The sequence below is a fragment of the Aythya marila genome (genome assembly GCF_965140915.1).
Source record: "Aythya marila genome assembly, chromosome: 4".
Classification (NCBI taxonomy): domain Eukaryota; kingdom Metazoa; phylum Chordata; class Aves; order Anseriformes; family Anatidae; genus Aythya; species Aythya marila.
The window spans coordinates 56,148,591-56,164,768 of NC_139045.1; the positions used below are offsets into that span (position 1 = coordinate 56,148,591).

The 16,178-nt window shown below is 37.2% G+C and overlaps 1 long non-coding RNA gene across 1 annotated transcript; it reads left to right on the top strand.

The window, feature by feature from the left end:
* Positions 1-2,552: 2,552 nt before the first annotated feature.
* On the top strand, positions 2,553-9,011 carry LOC309877590. The gene is made up of 3 exons (XR_014317384.1): positions 2,553-2,582; positions 5,909-5,986; positions 8,960-9,011. It is a non-coding gene; the product is annotated as an uncharacterized lncRNA (long non-coding RNA).
* The last annotated feature ends 7,167 nt before the right edge of the window (positions 9,012-16,178 follow it).

Consider the following 16,178-nt stretch of genomic DNA (forward strand, 5'->3'; position numbering starts at 1 on the left):
CTGCTTCTAAAACACCTGTATCTTATGCTTTAGAATTAAGATGAACCTCTATCATTTAGGTTGGAAAAGGCCTCTAAGATCATCTGTTCCAGCCTTTAACCTAACACTGCCAAGTCTGCCATTAAACCATGTCACTAAGCACTACATCACTACATTACGGTTTCAGAAGAATTCCAGGGATGGTGACTCAGCTACTTCCCTGGGCAGCCTGTTCCAATGCCTCGCAATCCTTTCAGTGAAGAAGTTTTTCCTAATACCCAACCTAAACCTCCCCTGGTGCTACTTGCAGCCATTTCTTCTTGTCTTATCAATTGTTTCTTGGGAGAAGAACCTGATCACCACCTTGCTACGACCTGCTCTGAGGTAGTCGTAGAGAGTGATGTCTCCCCTGAGCCTCCTTTTTCTTCAGGTGAAACAACCCCAGTTCCCTCAGCTGCTCCTCATAAGACAAGTCTCTTCTTTGGACATGCTCCAGCACCTTGATGTCCTTGTAGCGAAGGGCCCCAAACCGAACACAGTATTCAAGGTGTGGCCTCACCAGAGCTGAGTAAAGGAGGACAATCATTTCCCTAGTCTTGCTGGTCACACTATTTCTGATACAAGCCAGGATGCTCTTGGTCTTCTGAGCACACTACTGGCTCATATTCAGTCTGCTATTGACCAAAATCCCGAGATCCTTCTCCACTGGGCAGCTTTCCAGCCACTCTACCTGGAGTGCTGCTTGGAGTTGTTGTGGCCAAAGTGCAGGACCTGGCACTTAGTCTTGATGAACCTTCATACAGTTGGCCTCGGCCCATCAATCCAGCCTATCCAGATCCCTCTGCAGATCTACCTTTGAGTAGATCAACACTTGTGCCTAACTTGGTATTATCTGTAAACTTATTGAGGGTGCACTCGGCCCCCTTGTCCAGATCACAGAAAAGTTATTGAAGGGATCTGGCCCCAGTACTGGTGTCCCCCTAGGGCCTCATCTTTCAGAGTGCCAAACTGTGGATAAAGGGGAAAAAATACACATGCATTTGCCATCAGAAGCTTGAAGGGAGCTTGAAGAAAACTCTTTTCAAATCAGACATGTGAAGCATTATTTCACAAACTTTAATTTCTAGACTTGCCTCCCTTTTGTTTTTCTGTTACTCCATACTCTGTTTCTCCGTATTACTCCTCTGTCATAACCTAATTATCCATGTGATCTTGTAACAGAATTTAATATTATTCCCCAAGTTTATCATCTTAACCTTCATATTTCTCATGCCTACAACCAGCCATAATCAGACATTTTCTCAGAAGGGCTCATTTTGTCACTCCAAGCATAATTAATTCACACTGATCTTTTCAGATACCTCAGAAAATTCCAGAAAATGCATCCCTAACACTTAATCATTTCTATGTTATAGTCTTCATTTGATTACATGTCTCTTTCTGGTTTAAACTACCATTTATAGTCTGGACTTTAAAAAGTATATAGTTTCATTAAAAAAAAAATAAAATAAGTGTGGACACATGCCTTCTTTCCTAAAAGAAATCAATCTGTCACTATTTTTCTCTTTTAAATTAGTCATCCCTAGTTCAAAATAAATAATTAAAAAAATCCATTTATACTAAAATATTTTTCTTTATAATATTCTAATATTTTTCAAAAATCATTACTGTAGTTCATTCCTACACATTCTTAAATAATGTTAATAAATTACTGTGAACTGTGTTTGAAAAGTAATTAGTAGAGATGTATAAAGCTATCAACATTGAAAAAACTGAGGATGCAAAGGCTGTTGATAATACAATATTTGCAAGCTGGCATATAGCAATCCCAGTATTATGATGTCTGTAAAATTCATAAATCAATTATTTCATGTCTAGCACTTAGCCCTACCTAAGCACAGGTGAATAAATCTTTGCTTTTGTGAAAGGTCTGTTCACAAGCTTAACTGCACTGAATTTTTCTAGCAAATGGTTTATTTTTGGAACACTGAAGCCTAGATCTTCAAAGGTAGTTGGTTGGGACTAGATTTTAAAGGAGGGTAATACTATTGAGTAACTGGCCCTAACTGCAGCAAAAGTAACTCTAATAATGTCTAAAAATTAGATCCAGAGTTAAAAGTGTCAAAGAAAAATTTTGCTTAAAAAAGCCATTAAATGAATAAAAGTATTAGTTTTGACATTTGTAAATATCTTGAAAATATCTTTAATATACAAGTGTTAATTACATCAATAGCTGTGTTGCCAATATGACTTTTTCTGGAAGGACACTCTTTTAAAAAGGAATATATTTAAATGTGTAGTACATTATTTTTACCTAGCTTTGTTTATAGTAACAATAAATCTAAAATATAATAAATATAAATCTATAAATAATATAAATCTTAAATATAATCTACTTTTAAATAAGTATTCAACTGTAACTTGTCTTTTGTTTTCCCAGTTTCCACATCCTTATTGATGTTGCGTCACTCAATACTGTTTTCAATTACATGAATGCTGGCTATGTTTTCCAAAGGATTCCTGTCTTGTTCATTGCAGAGGATTGTTCAATATACGGCCCATGTCTTATTCAGTTCACACTAGCAAAATTCTGCTGTGAACAGGTTTGTTAACAAGCTTGTTAATTTTAACTTCGTTTGCAGCAGCCATATTTTTATGTCATTTGACTACCTTACAACATATTATTGAATTTATTTGGAAAGGTGAAGAGAGAGAATTATCCTCATTTTATGACTGGAACACTGAGATGCATCATGTGATAAATCTGAGACTGCTTTGAGTACCTAGAAACTTATTTTTAGAGTACTTAGCCCTCCAGTTTGTAGTACTGTTCCCTGCATCTTCAACTGCAGCTGCAGGCATCCTGCAGTTTGGCATTTAGTTGTTCATGGAATTATCTGTACATCCAGAAAAGGAGGAACTCAACCAGCTGCATGAAAAACTAATTTACCTGTGCTGGGTCTGGCTGGGATGGAGTTAACTTTTCCTACAGCAGCCCATACAGTGCTGTGCTCTGTCCTTGTAGCTAGAGCAGCATTGGTATCACACCAGTGTTGTGTTTACTGCTGCACAATACTGGCACTGTATCAGGACTCCCTCCAAGCCCCCAGGAGCCAACAGGCTGAGGGTGGGCAAGTGATGGGGAGGGGACATCACCAGGGCAGCTGACCTAAACTAACCAAAGGCATATTCCATGTCTTTGATGTCATATTCATGATGGCATTGATGTCACACTCAGCAATAAAAGGTGGAAAAGGGGAAGGAGAGGGGGTGGCTCTCATTGTGGAAGCATCTGTCCTCCTGAACATCCGCTATACGCCCTGACTCCCAGGATGTGGCCGACCATCGCTCATTGATGGGAAGTGGAGAGTAACTGCTTTTCTCTCTCTCTGCTTCTGCGTGGCCTTTTTTTTTTTTTTTTTTTTTTCTTTTCACCTCTTGCTTTTCCCTTTAATTAAATCATCCTTATTTCAAACCTTTAGCCCCGTGTGTTGCATTTTCTCCCCCTTCCTCTTTGAGGAGGGGGACTGAGAGAGCAGCTGTGGTGGAACTCAGTTGCCCACCTGAGTAAAACCACCACAACCTCATATCACAGTTTTAGTACGGCTAGATTGTGACAGAAACCCAAGGAGAGGAGCACCTTGAGGGGAGTTGATCTCCATTTTCATTTCTTTAAAATCAGCACACCAAAACCGTCAAAGGCTATCTGTCTTGAAAACTAAATTATATAGAATATACAAATACGGAAATTCAAACAACATAATTGTTTTTATAGAAAAACAAACAAACCTCCCCAATAAAGCCCATATTTATCTGTTCAACACAGCAGAATTAACTGAGAGGGTTTGGAACAATTCTCCCTTATTTCCACTTTCATTTTTTTTCCTTTTTTTTATTTTTTTCATGAAATAACTGAAAACATGATTTATTTTTTTCATGAAATACACATCCTGTGTAAACAAACTCCATGGTTTCCCTTCAGGCATTTAAGAAATCTCTCCCCTTCCAGGCTTGTTTTTTGTTTCTACCTATCAATAGCCCTTTGCTTCTCACAAGGCCTCAGTCTTCCTCATCCTGTAAACTCCCTCTCTCTGCTTGTCCGCCTGCCTCATCCTGTGTTTCACCCTGTGTTTTTAAACCTGATCAGATAGTCCCCAAAAGAGAGCAGTCTTCCTGTCCCCATAAGCATTCTTTTGGACTAGAAAGACAGCAGCATGGACAGGTAGCATTTTCTCCTGTTGCCCAATCATCCTCTACAAATACCAAACCGTGTAGTGCACTTGTACACAATGTGATGTTCTAATGTTCACAACAATGTTCACCACACAACTACAGAAACCACAGACTTTTCAGTCTAACAGTGTGTGTTTCACCACCAAAATATGAATAAAAGTCTATTTGGCTTGCTATGATGGTTTACAGGGTAAACAGTCCTAGTTTCTCCCATTCTAATCTGGTCATTAACCAAGCTGCCTTTCTGTCTGCACCAGTCCTCTCCTCCAGCTCATCTTATTTCACTTGCTTCATTCACTCTTTCTAGTGGGGTCTCTGTGCATCAGTCAGGGTTCACCCAAATACCTTTTCTGCACACGAGTCATTGCCATTTTTTTTTATTCTGCTTATACTTAGATCTTTCCTTGTAATTTCTGTTTTCCATCACCAGTTCAATGTTTTAGCTTTCTGCCCACCCACTGACCTCTTCTCTTTCAATCTTTTAGTCTCATGCTCCTCACGAAAATGTGAGCTGTGAGCCCAAGATTCTTTGTCCATCATGTTCCTAGCTCCATTTCCTATGTCCTTCTTTCCAGCTTATTTCAAGTCTAGTTCTGTCTCCTCTGCATTGAAAAAGGCTGCTTTTTTTTTTTTTTTTTTTTTTTTTTTTTTTTTAGTGTAACCTAAGAAAGTGAATTTCCTAAATTTAGTATGGCTGTCAGAAGATCCAGACAATAGTAGTTATCCAAGGAAAGATTCAGTCAGTTCCACACAGCTTTCAGTGTTAGCAGTTTTGTGGTGATGATCATATGAAAGCTTTTCAGAGGCTTACACCTAGGGAAAATTTGAAGATTTTAATGGGGTAAGCAATGACATATTCTTGATAGGCTTTGCTAAAATCTCAGTTCCAAAATATATAGCACTGCAGATTTTTCACTAACAGTATTTTGTTTGTTTTGTATTCATTAGACACTTTCTTGGGAATAGAAGATCTGTATGACTGAACACTTATTGGAGGAGAAAAAAAGAAAATACATCTATCCTTAGCTGTAGACTCAACATGGAGAATTTGAGTAGTTACTATTGAACCTAAGTAGAGTTATAATCAACTGAAAATATGAACCACGGGCTAACCTTAACAATAGGTGGTGCCACCAGTCCTGCTCAAAATCTTTATGATGTTCCTGTTGTCATGGAAGCAACTGTTTCAACAGAAATTCCTCCAATACTTCATTCTTTGATAATAAGAATAATATACTGCATTTAAATGTATCTCTGTGTGACTTAGTTTCTCAGAGTGAGAACACAAATGCTTTAATTCTCACAGCATCTGTGGAAAATGTCATAGCTAGATGTATATTTTGGAGGTAGATATACATTCTGGGGGCAGGTGTACCATGGAGTAAGATGTAAAGTATGGAGAAGTTTTGAAATCTCTTAACATAGGGTGACTGAAACCTGTAATGCATACATATAGATATGTTACATTTTTGTAACACAGTGTGCTTTACAAAATTAAAAAGCACAAGTTCACAAGTATAGCTGCATTTACTCCTACACTACTTTTCTGGTAAAATTATATTGATTACCATTAGCATTTGGGCAGAAACTGGTACAGGCTGCAGTTAGCTTATTTTTTTTCCTTGCTTGTGTATCTGTGGAAAGACACATTATGTCTTCTGGCACTTGAAAAAAAAGCCATCTGTTTGCCTTTTAGGTCTTAGGTGTTCCTGACTCTCCTCCAAACTGTCCTTGCACCACAACTGTTGGAAAGGAGGGAAAGATAGACTGATAGGTAAATAAAGTTTGTTTGAGTACACACAAACTTTTGAATTGTAAGTGAAACTGAGATTAAACAGAAGAATATCTAAGATTTTTATTGTGCTGTTACTGCTTTTAAAATATTCTTATTGGAAGTAAAAACACTGACTCTTTTTACCTTTATAAATTCATTATTATGTAACCCCTATGTAATCATAAAAACAGTGAGTATAGCAGTGATGCAATTTACTTTTCTATTCAGCTCTAGTGTTTAACATTCCTTATACTATGCTGCTGACAGTAGAATTTACATTTGCTTGCCAGCAAAGAAGAAATAAAACCAATAAAGCCAATATACATTGAATCCCTTGGCTCCAAAAATTTTCATTCAGTTTCCAGAAGTGGTACACGCTGCTAGAACAGATTTGTTTTCCCATAAGGTACTTGTCGCAAATTTAGTGTTACTCTTCTTCAGGAAGAAAAATAAAATAAAAAAAAAACAACAAACCAAATAAAACCAAACCAAATCAAACAAACAAACAAACAAACAAAAAACAAAACCAAAAACGAACAACCCCAACTCTTCATATGTTCATTGATGCCTGCTTTAAATGTCTGTTCCTAATTTGCTGGCATTTAAATGTTTGCTACTGAGAGTTACTGTGGCTGTGAGACATATCTTGTTCTTTCTATAGCAAAATTTGCTGCTATAATTTTTAAATTGTACCTTCAGGAAGTGGTTTCTGAACCCATGTTCACTTGTCCTTTTCAGGCTGATAAGAATACAGACCAATTTTCTACCAGATTTCATAGTTTTCTATCTTTAATAAGCTAAACAAACAAATAAACAAATGAACAAACAAACAAAATCCTAGTACATGGAAGAGGAGCTTCTCCCTGTAGTGTTTATGCATCTTTCCGTACTACCTTTATGGAAACACAAAACTAGTCAACATTCAGATATTTGTTGGAACAGTCACCAATTTAACAACTATTTAAACCTCTCTAAAAAAATCTTGGAAGCTCCCAGGAAATCCAGCGTATGCTCAAAGCTGACTGTCCTAAAGGAGATACTCAAAGATCCATACAGTTAAATCTCAGTTCTTTTAGACTTATCAATATAGTGCTTGTTGAGAATGGCCACAAAAAGGACATTATTTTGAATCATCTAGTATGCTAGTGGGATAAGATGAAAAAGCTTTTTCTCTTTAAAGAATTCAACATTTCAACATTGGATGGGTCAATAAGGTAATAAATAAAGTCAGCTCATTTGATCTAGCGCACAGCTTTAAACTCCTTCTGTAGCCAATGGATGGCAAGAATCCCACCACTGGGAATGACAGAGACCTATCTGCTTTCTCTGATTTGGATCAGCTATTGGAACAGACAATGTATCTTACTTTTATATAATATTCTGGTATGTTAAATGGCAGAAAGTTCTGGTTTTAATGTTACCACTTTTGAAGTTTCAACTTCAACTACAGTTGAAGTTTCTACTTTGAGTTACTTGTACAATGAGTTACTTGTTTCTACTTGAAGTTTCTACTTCAACTGTAGGCATTGTACAAGTAGCTCAATGAAAGATCCAAATCTGTCTCATCTCTTTTCTATCTCATTCAGTATTTTACACTGAATTTCTGGCAAATGCGGTCCCCAACATTCTCTGTCTCCTCCTAGTATTACAATTTTATATATACCTATGTTTTTAAAATCATAGATTATTCCAAGCTGATTCAACTCTCACTGGAAGCAAACACAGAACAACAAAACAGATACCTTTTAATCAACCCCAAATTCTTGTTAAAATACCTTCTGGTTTTGCTCTTAAAAAATCAAAATAAAAATTTATGACAAATAAACTTGCAACTAGCTATCAATAAGTTGTTATGTAATGAATGTTTATGTAAATATATCTTTCTATATCCTTTTTTTTTTTTTTGAATATCAAAATTTGTTAAAGTATCATTATAAAAAAAAAAAAGAGTAAATAAAAAAAATATGAAAGGTACTTCCTTTTGAGAAGTACCACACTGAAACAAAAGGAAATTGCTAACCAGATATGCAAAGTGAGCTTTAGTAATATTGTCAGTTAGGATTAGTCAAGTAATAGTCTGACCAAGTCTGTATTAGCTGATGTTTTCACTGAAGAAATGTCTGGAAGTCCATGTGAAGGTTGAGACCTCATAAGACAGGCAACAACAGAAAGGTATAAGAGCAAGAAAGGATTTCCTGCAGCTATGCAGTATATATAGTATGGATTCTCAACATTTTTACATTCTTGTCATAGAATCACAGAATGGTTGAGGTTGGATGGGACCCTGCTCAAGCAGAACCAGTTGCCTAGGACCACAACCAGATGGCTTTTGAATCTGAAAAGAGGGTTGTAAAGAGGGAGACTTCACAACCTCTGTGGACAATCTGTGCCAGTGCTCTGTCACAGTATCAAATATCATACTGTATATACATCATATATTATATTACACAATTATATCATATTGTGTATATTTACACATAACGCATTTAATTTCAACATTTTGTATAGATACAATCACTTTTCTTCCATTCATTTGGTGCTTTTGTTTCATACCTGATTGCTCTGTATGTGTTATGGTTTGCTGTCAGAATTTCCAGAGCCATTGACTCCCTACATCTCATTGTAAATGCCTTCACTTACCAGTTATGCATACACTGTACCTTCACTGACAGCTCGTTTGCCTTCAGTTCCATATAAAAATGCTTGTGCATCATCTGTTTATGAGAAAATTAATGAAGGAATTGTGGGAGCAGACACAAAGATAGAGGCATACAATTAAATAAATACATAAGGTTTGAAGAAACACAATCAGAATTAAACATATATAAGCATAAAGCATATGTATGTTTGTGGGTGAAAACAAAATATGGGTTAATTACAGTGATTGTAAGAGAGCCTCCCATGCTCTCTGCATAGTTTGACCTTACTCTGCTCCTCTTGCTGCCACTCTATGCTTTTTGCTTCCCTTTTCAGCTCATGCCAAACAGCTGAAACAGCAGAGTGAACACCAAGGACAGAGATGGAGGAGGAGGAAGTGCTCCAGGCACTCCAGATGTGCACACTGGAGCCTGTGCAGGACCCCATGCTGGAGTATGTGAATATTTCCTGAAGAAAATGTGGCCCGTGGAGAGCAAGGGAAAAGCATGAGAGGGAAGGACAGGCAGAGAGAAACTGTTATACACTGACCATAACCCCTTGCCACTGTGCACCACTCAGAGGTGGGGTACAGCGTGCCCCACCTGGTGCCTGGTGTGAATGAGATGTCTAGACTGTGAGAGTGGGGAGGAAAGATGTTTTTATGTTCTTGTTTCTCGCTACCCAAATCTATTTTAATTAGCGGTAAATTAAATTAATTTTTCCCAAGTCAAATTTGTTTTTCCTGAGATGGTAATTGGTAAGCAAGCTCCCTGCCTTTGTCTCAATCCATCAGGTTTTTCATCCTATATTCTCCCCCTGTCCTCTTGAGGATGGACAGTGAGCAAGCAGCCGGGTGGCTCACCTCAGAGCACTGTCTTCAGTATCTCAGTCTTTCTTTGTGGCAATATCCTTCCTCATTCTCTCTCATATCTTCTGCTTATTTGTTGAGAACTTCTGCATCAGTAATCAGAAAAGAAGAGCAAGGAGTACCCCATATGAAAATCCCTCAGGAGACCAATTGTCTGAAGTCAGCAGGGGTTGAGCAAAGCATAAATAACAATTTGCTAATCCTTAATCCTCTCTTCCCCTCCCCTCCCTCAAACTCCTGTCATAGTGGGTGTATTCTGCCTCTCAACTAACGCTGCACAACAAGGCAGCATCAGTTAACCTTTTCAGGCATGCTGCAGCATTTGCAAATTTTGTAAAATATTGCTCCCAGAACAGTCCTGTGTATCCTCACTGTGCATTTCTGCCATTCGCAAAGTAATGTGCATATGCCAGAAAGTGAATATGCCACATAAAGAAATAAGGTCCTACAAAACTACAAAATGAAATCAAAAAAATCATTAGATTAAGTACCTTTGCATTTCACATAGCCAAATGGTTATAAATATTTATTTATTTATTTAAATTTTTGTCCTCCATGGAGAACTGCAAACTCTAATTGCAAACATCATGTAATCATCAGCTGGTTCAGTCTCCAAGTTCACTTAGTCCTTGGCATCTTTGTTCAAGCTGCAAGAGCAAAAGTAATGCAGAGAGTCCATTAATGTCAACTGCGATGTTCTTTTGGTATTGCAAATGTATATGCTAAGATCAGAACAACCCATAACTTTCTCAGAAGTTGTTGAACTATACTGGCTTTGATCATGAACTAAAGGTCATGGTACTATGGAACTCAACACTAACTCACTAGCACTTCATTCCACTTTCCTTTTCTATATTTTCATTAAGATAAAAGGTTTCATTTGAAAAAAGTGTTCTGTTGGTCAGTGGATTCTTCTTTCTAAGCAATCAGATCTACTGTTTTGCTTACATTTTCCTTCCCTCACAAGGGGTCTAGTAAATTACATCAGAAAAAAAGACCAAGTAAGAAGTTATTAGTGTAACTAGTGATCAAATAAAATTCATTATTAGTTTTGGTTCCAATTTGCTCAAAATTTCTTCCAGTGTCTGCAGAACTGAAACTAAGATAATAACTTAGTTTTCTGCAGCCTTCAGGTCTGCAGGCAGGAACTTCTGCTGAGTTGGAAGTTCTTTATGTCTGGAATCCATAGGAATGGATTATAGTAGATATACAAGCTGAGTACTAGTTGATGCCTGTTATAAAAGAGGATTAAAAATGATGGTGGCTAAAAAAAAGCTAGTGCCACCAGCAAAGGAAAAATGAAAGAGGAGCAAAGAAGCTGCTGTACCAATTGAAAAATCCATTGGATAATATTACTTTTGATACTAGAGCATAGGTATCACACTTCACAAATTGCTCATTATCACTGACTTCTTGTAACCAGAAGACTCTAATGCACAGTCTCTAGCCACTTTACTCACTCTTAACAAAGCTAGAAAAAAGACTCTCAAATAACAGCTGAAAAACAATTTGTCATAATATCAGTTGGAAAAAAAAAGAAATAAAAAAGAGGATTCATCTCATTGGTACTGCAGTTACATGCTTGAACAACTTTTGGGACAGAGGAATGCTATACACGAATTCAGAAACAAGTAGAAAATAGAGAGGGCAGATGTTACACTAACCTCTGCCCATTAGAATCTGATAGGTAGTTTGTTTTCCCTCTTTTTGACCAGATAATATTGCCTCCAGGGAAATCATTATGAACAATGCATCTTTAAGCCAGATGTTGTCACACATTGGATATCTATACTTCTTTGGAGAAAAAATGAGTTCAGTTGAAAAACAAAATTGATGTTGATTCTGCTGCTGATGTACAACAATAAGTAGAATATATATGCATAAATAAACATTTGCACATAAATACAGATATGGTCCAGTGATAAGAAATACCTTAATCCATGTCTGAATTATTATTTTAAAGATACCATTTATTTTGTCTTTTCATAATACTTTTACTGACAGATCTTCCTCCACATCATGCTTCTAATACATATCCTGAACAACAACAAAAATGGATTGCTGTTCTAATGGAAAATATTCTATAGATTCTTATCCCAGAACCTTCTTCAGCTTGTGAATTAACATCTGAATTGAATTCTTCTTGGTGGTTTCTCTGCAGTTTCTCTGTTGCTGAAACAAACTAGTGATGAGAAGTTTTATGAGCTTTATTTGTCTGACATGTCAAAGCAATATGCATTGCAATCAGAACAAAAACAAAACACCTACTTCTACAGCCTTATACAACCCTTGAAAAAAAATCATCTCTGCTGTCTCTCCTTAAACAGTTTCATCTTACCTATTTGTGATGTATGAGATGAGTGGAGGAGTTTTTCCTTATTGTTCTAGAGCTTTAAAATCAGGATCATGAATCTAATGAAAGCAAAACTAGAGATAAAGATATAAAAAGGAATATTTCATGTTCTATGAATGAGAAGGGATTTGAGAACCCAAAACCTGAAAAGAGGCTTCGACAAGAAGCCTAGGACTGTCTAGCTAGAAGGGTATCAATAAAATCTAAACAAACAACAACAACAGAAAATTCAATTTGTTCCTGGATAAACAACAGTTCTTTTGGACTTTTGGACTTTCAAACTGCACAACATAGGCAGATTGGTTTTATACATCAGAAGGATGCATTGTAGTTGTCTATCTCTAGTCAGTACAATATTCTTTATTTTCTAACTCCATTTATCACTAATGATGTATTTGAGGTGCAATTTTGTGTGATCCTTTAAGTATCAGTATGGATCTCTAAGTGGATAAATTAGGCTAATAGATTATAATAATCTGTAACAGAATCTGCAACATGAAGTTATAACTATTAATATTTTAAGTTCTTCCTTGAAAAACAAGAATATCAAACAACAATATAACTTGTTCATTTCATTCACAGTTACATAATGACCTATTAAATGGAAAGATATATTGCTAATTTATGTCTAGCCCATAAGTATATGCAGGATTATTCAGTTATTTTACTCATATAAAATATTTTCTGTGCATTCAAAAACTGTTCAAATAAAGCATCATTGGATGCTACTAAATCCATCTTTTTCTTTCAGTAAGTTTAAGAACTTCTATTTCACAATTCACTTAGGAAATTTAGTTTATAAACTTCACATTATCACTGTTTAGAGCAACATTCTCTATGATATTTTTAGTTTATTAAAATTATATTTTTTCCCCATGGATTTAATGTTTTTTTTTTTTTTTTAAAGGTAAGATAATCAACTTACTAAAGTAAGTTTTATCATCAAGTCTCATTTTTATTTTCTGTCTTCTAATTTTAAAACAGTAAAAATTAAGTCCACTGAAATATTAGGAGTTGAAAGTTCCACTATCCTCAACATATACAAGCAGCAATGCAGATTTTGTAATGAAACAAAGCAAATACACATTTATATGTTTATTTATATAACATATCTATTATACTATGAATATGAATATGAAAACCAAATGAATTTATCAACATGAATAGATTATTTTCTGATTCTACCTTGATCACACAGGACACAAAGACAAATCTTAGCCTTACTCAAAAATTGCATGCTGTTTTTTTTTTTTTTTTACATACCTCTTTCCTAGGGAAATTAAAATTGATATTTTATGTCAGAAAGTAATGTTTATTGGCTCACATTATTTTAAATGACATTTTCAAGTTATTTCTTTACACCTTTTTCTATTTTACTGTGAGTAGGACTTTTCATTTAACAGACTATAATAATATGGTAACCTAACTTTGTAAGTGGTCTGAATTAATGTGAGACTGCAAATTATTTGTATATGTGAAATTATTTCTTTGTGTGTTTATTAACTTACAATTGTCAGAATTAAATTGTGATTATGGAAGTAAATTTCAGCTTCCTTGGAAATCTTATAAAATGTTGTCAATCTAGACTAATCTAAATATTGTTGTACTCTTAGCAAATATCACCACCTTCCTCTTCTAATTTTTTCTGTATCAGTATTGAGTCTATCAAACTACCTGTGCCTCATAACCTCATATGGACCTTTGGGGAACCCAGTTATTAACTTTTTTTTTTTTTTTTTTTTTTTTTTTATGCTGCAAATTGATATTTATTCTTATCTTTTGTTTTCTGTATCTAAATCTGTTTATAAGCCATCACAGTATTTTACTTTTTATGATGTGACTAGGAAGCTTTAGAAAAAGCTTTTTGTTAAAGGCTTCCTAAAGGTCAAAAAAATTTTATGAACCTGTTCCCTTTTGTCTGCTGTTTTAATAGATTACAGGGCTTGAATTTCCTTTGCAAAAGCCATGCTAGTTTATCCTGCTTGTAATGAGTTTACTGAGGTGGTTTACAGTTCAGGATTTAATAATGGCTTCAACTTGACATCTGGGATGTCAAGGCTAGCAAATATAAGGGGGCTGGGAGCTGCAGGGCATCTCCATGGGGTGGACAGCAGGGCAGAGGCCTCACGAGCAAAGGCTTATCCCACCACTCCTAGCAGGGAGCAAGACAGACCAAGCTGAGGCAGCTGGAGGAAGCCCAGAGACCAGATCATCAAAAATGTCCATAGAGACAAAGCAGGTCTGAGATCAAGCCAGGAACTGAGTCCATGGGTCAGGTTTATGGTCTGTATCAGTGGGGGTACATGATCAGGCACAGAGATATTGCTGCAATGCAGATGCAAAGCAGCTACGTGGGGCAAAGAGCCTCAGTTTAAAAGCTGCTTCCACAGAAGAGTGGCATAGGGAAGCAGGCACTGAAGTCTTCTGCAAAGCTCCCTATCCTATGTTTCCTATGAAGCTTCACAACACTTCCTATCTGTTTGCCTTCAGTGCAGTCAGCTAAACTGCTAAAAGTGTGTGAGTGAACTAAGGATTCACACAGAAGTGGAGTAAAGCTTACCCACCTATATGAATGCAACCCTACCTAATATATTTTCATTAAACTTTATATTGGTATGAACACTTAGATTACTGAACGCTTATATGAATTTAAAGCAATAAAAAAGTAAAGGCTTGCTCTTGAGGAGAAGTGTCAGAGGATTCCTGAGTGTATGGGAACTAATTTAACTCTATTCATTTAAAGGGAAGCAAAGACAATCTGAGAAATGCATCTGTGTAAAATGTAGAAATTTCATTTGACAGTACAGGCTGCTAAGCCATTGCTATCATTATAAGTTCTTTTAGATTCTTTGCAACTTTTTTATCTCCATCTCTTTCCCGAATTTCCAGGGTAACAAAATGTAGCTAATATTGGATTTCATTATTAGTAGCAGTAATAGCAGCAACAGTGGCACCAGCACCAGTTGCCAAGTGTGAAGAAAAGTATGAGGTTTGTGAGGTCTCAGGGGATGTCTGAGGGGGTTTCTACTCTCTTGGGCTGTGTGTGCTGTGTGTGTGGAGGCACTGGCCAACAGGCCACTGGTCTCATGAGAGGGCCTAGTGAAAGTTGGGCAGAGATGGCAGACTGCAGCCAGTTCAAATGATGGGAAACCTCATATACACACCCCTAGGGACATCCAGTGACCAGAAGTGCTGTAATCAGGGCCGCAAACAGGGATGCAGTTAGGTCACTTTGTGTTGCAGTTTGCACAGATAGTTGCGCAATACTAGCAGTACACTCTGTCAATCCATCAGTAAGATGTGCTGCTCTGCTGGCCTTCTCTGCTCACCAGCAGGCATGGGCTGCAGTCTTGACAGCCTCCTCAAAAAATTTCAGTGCATTAAACAATAGCCTGTCGGGTGTGTGGCAGCAAGGAGGCACAGACATGGTGACCACTTGACAGAAAGACATGCCCTTTGCTTCCATTCCTCTGACCCCCAGTGGAACCACTTGGATGGAGTTCCAGGCAGGTCATGTGGCCACCCAGCTTTCAGGCTGTGGGGTATGCCTGGGGTGCTCTCTGAGGTGGAGGGCAAGAGCAAACACACATACATGCCCAGGTAGATAGATTAATTGGTGCCTGGTGGCCAACCTTCAAGAAAAGTCGGGGAGACTGAGAACCATATGAAAGTCCAAAAAGGTGATAGATCAATGGAGCCATGCTCTGTCATCTTCAGTATGAACATGCTAACCTATCATGGTCACTACTGAGGCAGTCCTGGCATCTGATCTGCATCAGGATAAAGGCAACAACTTGATGGATACTGAGAAGTGGAAGCAAATTACTACTGTGTGGAGCTGGAAGGTGAGTCCTAACTTCCCACTCAGCTTCCATTACTGCATAAGTATGAGGCTATGGGTATTGGCAGAGAGGGGATATGACAAGAAGGAAGAAGAGGCATCCATGCAAGTTCTCTCTGCAAGGTTAGATCAGTGGGAGAGGGGGATACCAATAGAACACTGAGGTTAAGCCAAGGCACAGTATTGCACCATCTGAGGGTGGCAAGGCTAATGGGAGCATCTATGCCACTCCAGGAAGCACTGCAGCTTGGCTGAACAGAGAACTACTGAAACTAGGGCAGAAAAAGAGAATATATGACCCCATCCACCCAGGAATTTTAGAAGTGATCATGGACCAGACAGAAGGCAAAGATTTTGGAATATCACTGGAGGAGGAAGTGACATGGACTGAAGAGGCCCCACTCTATAATAAACTACCAGAAAATGAGAAATAGTATTCCCTGTTCACTGATAGGCCCTGATGTATTGTGGGAAAGCATCAGAGGTCCAATGT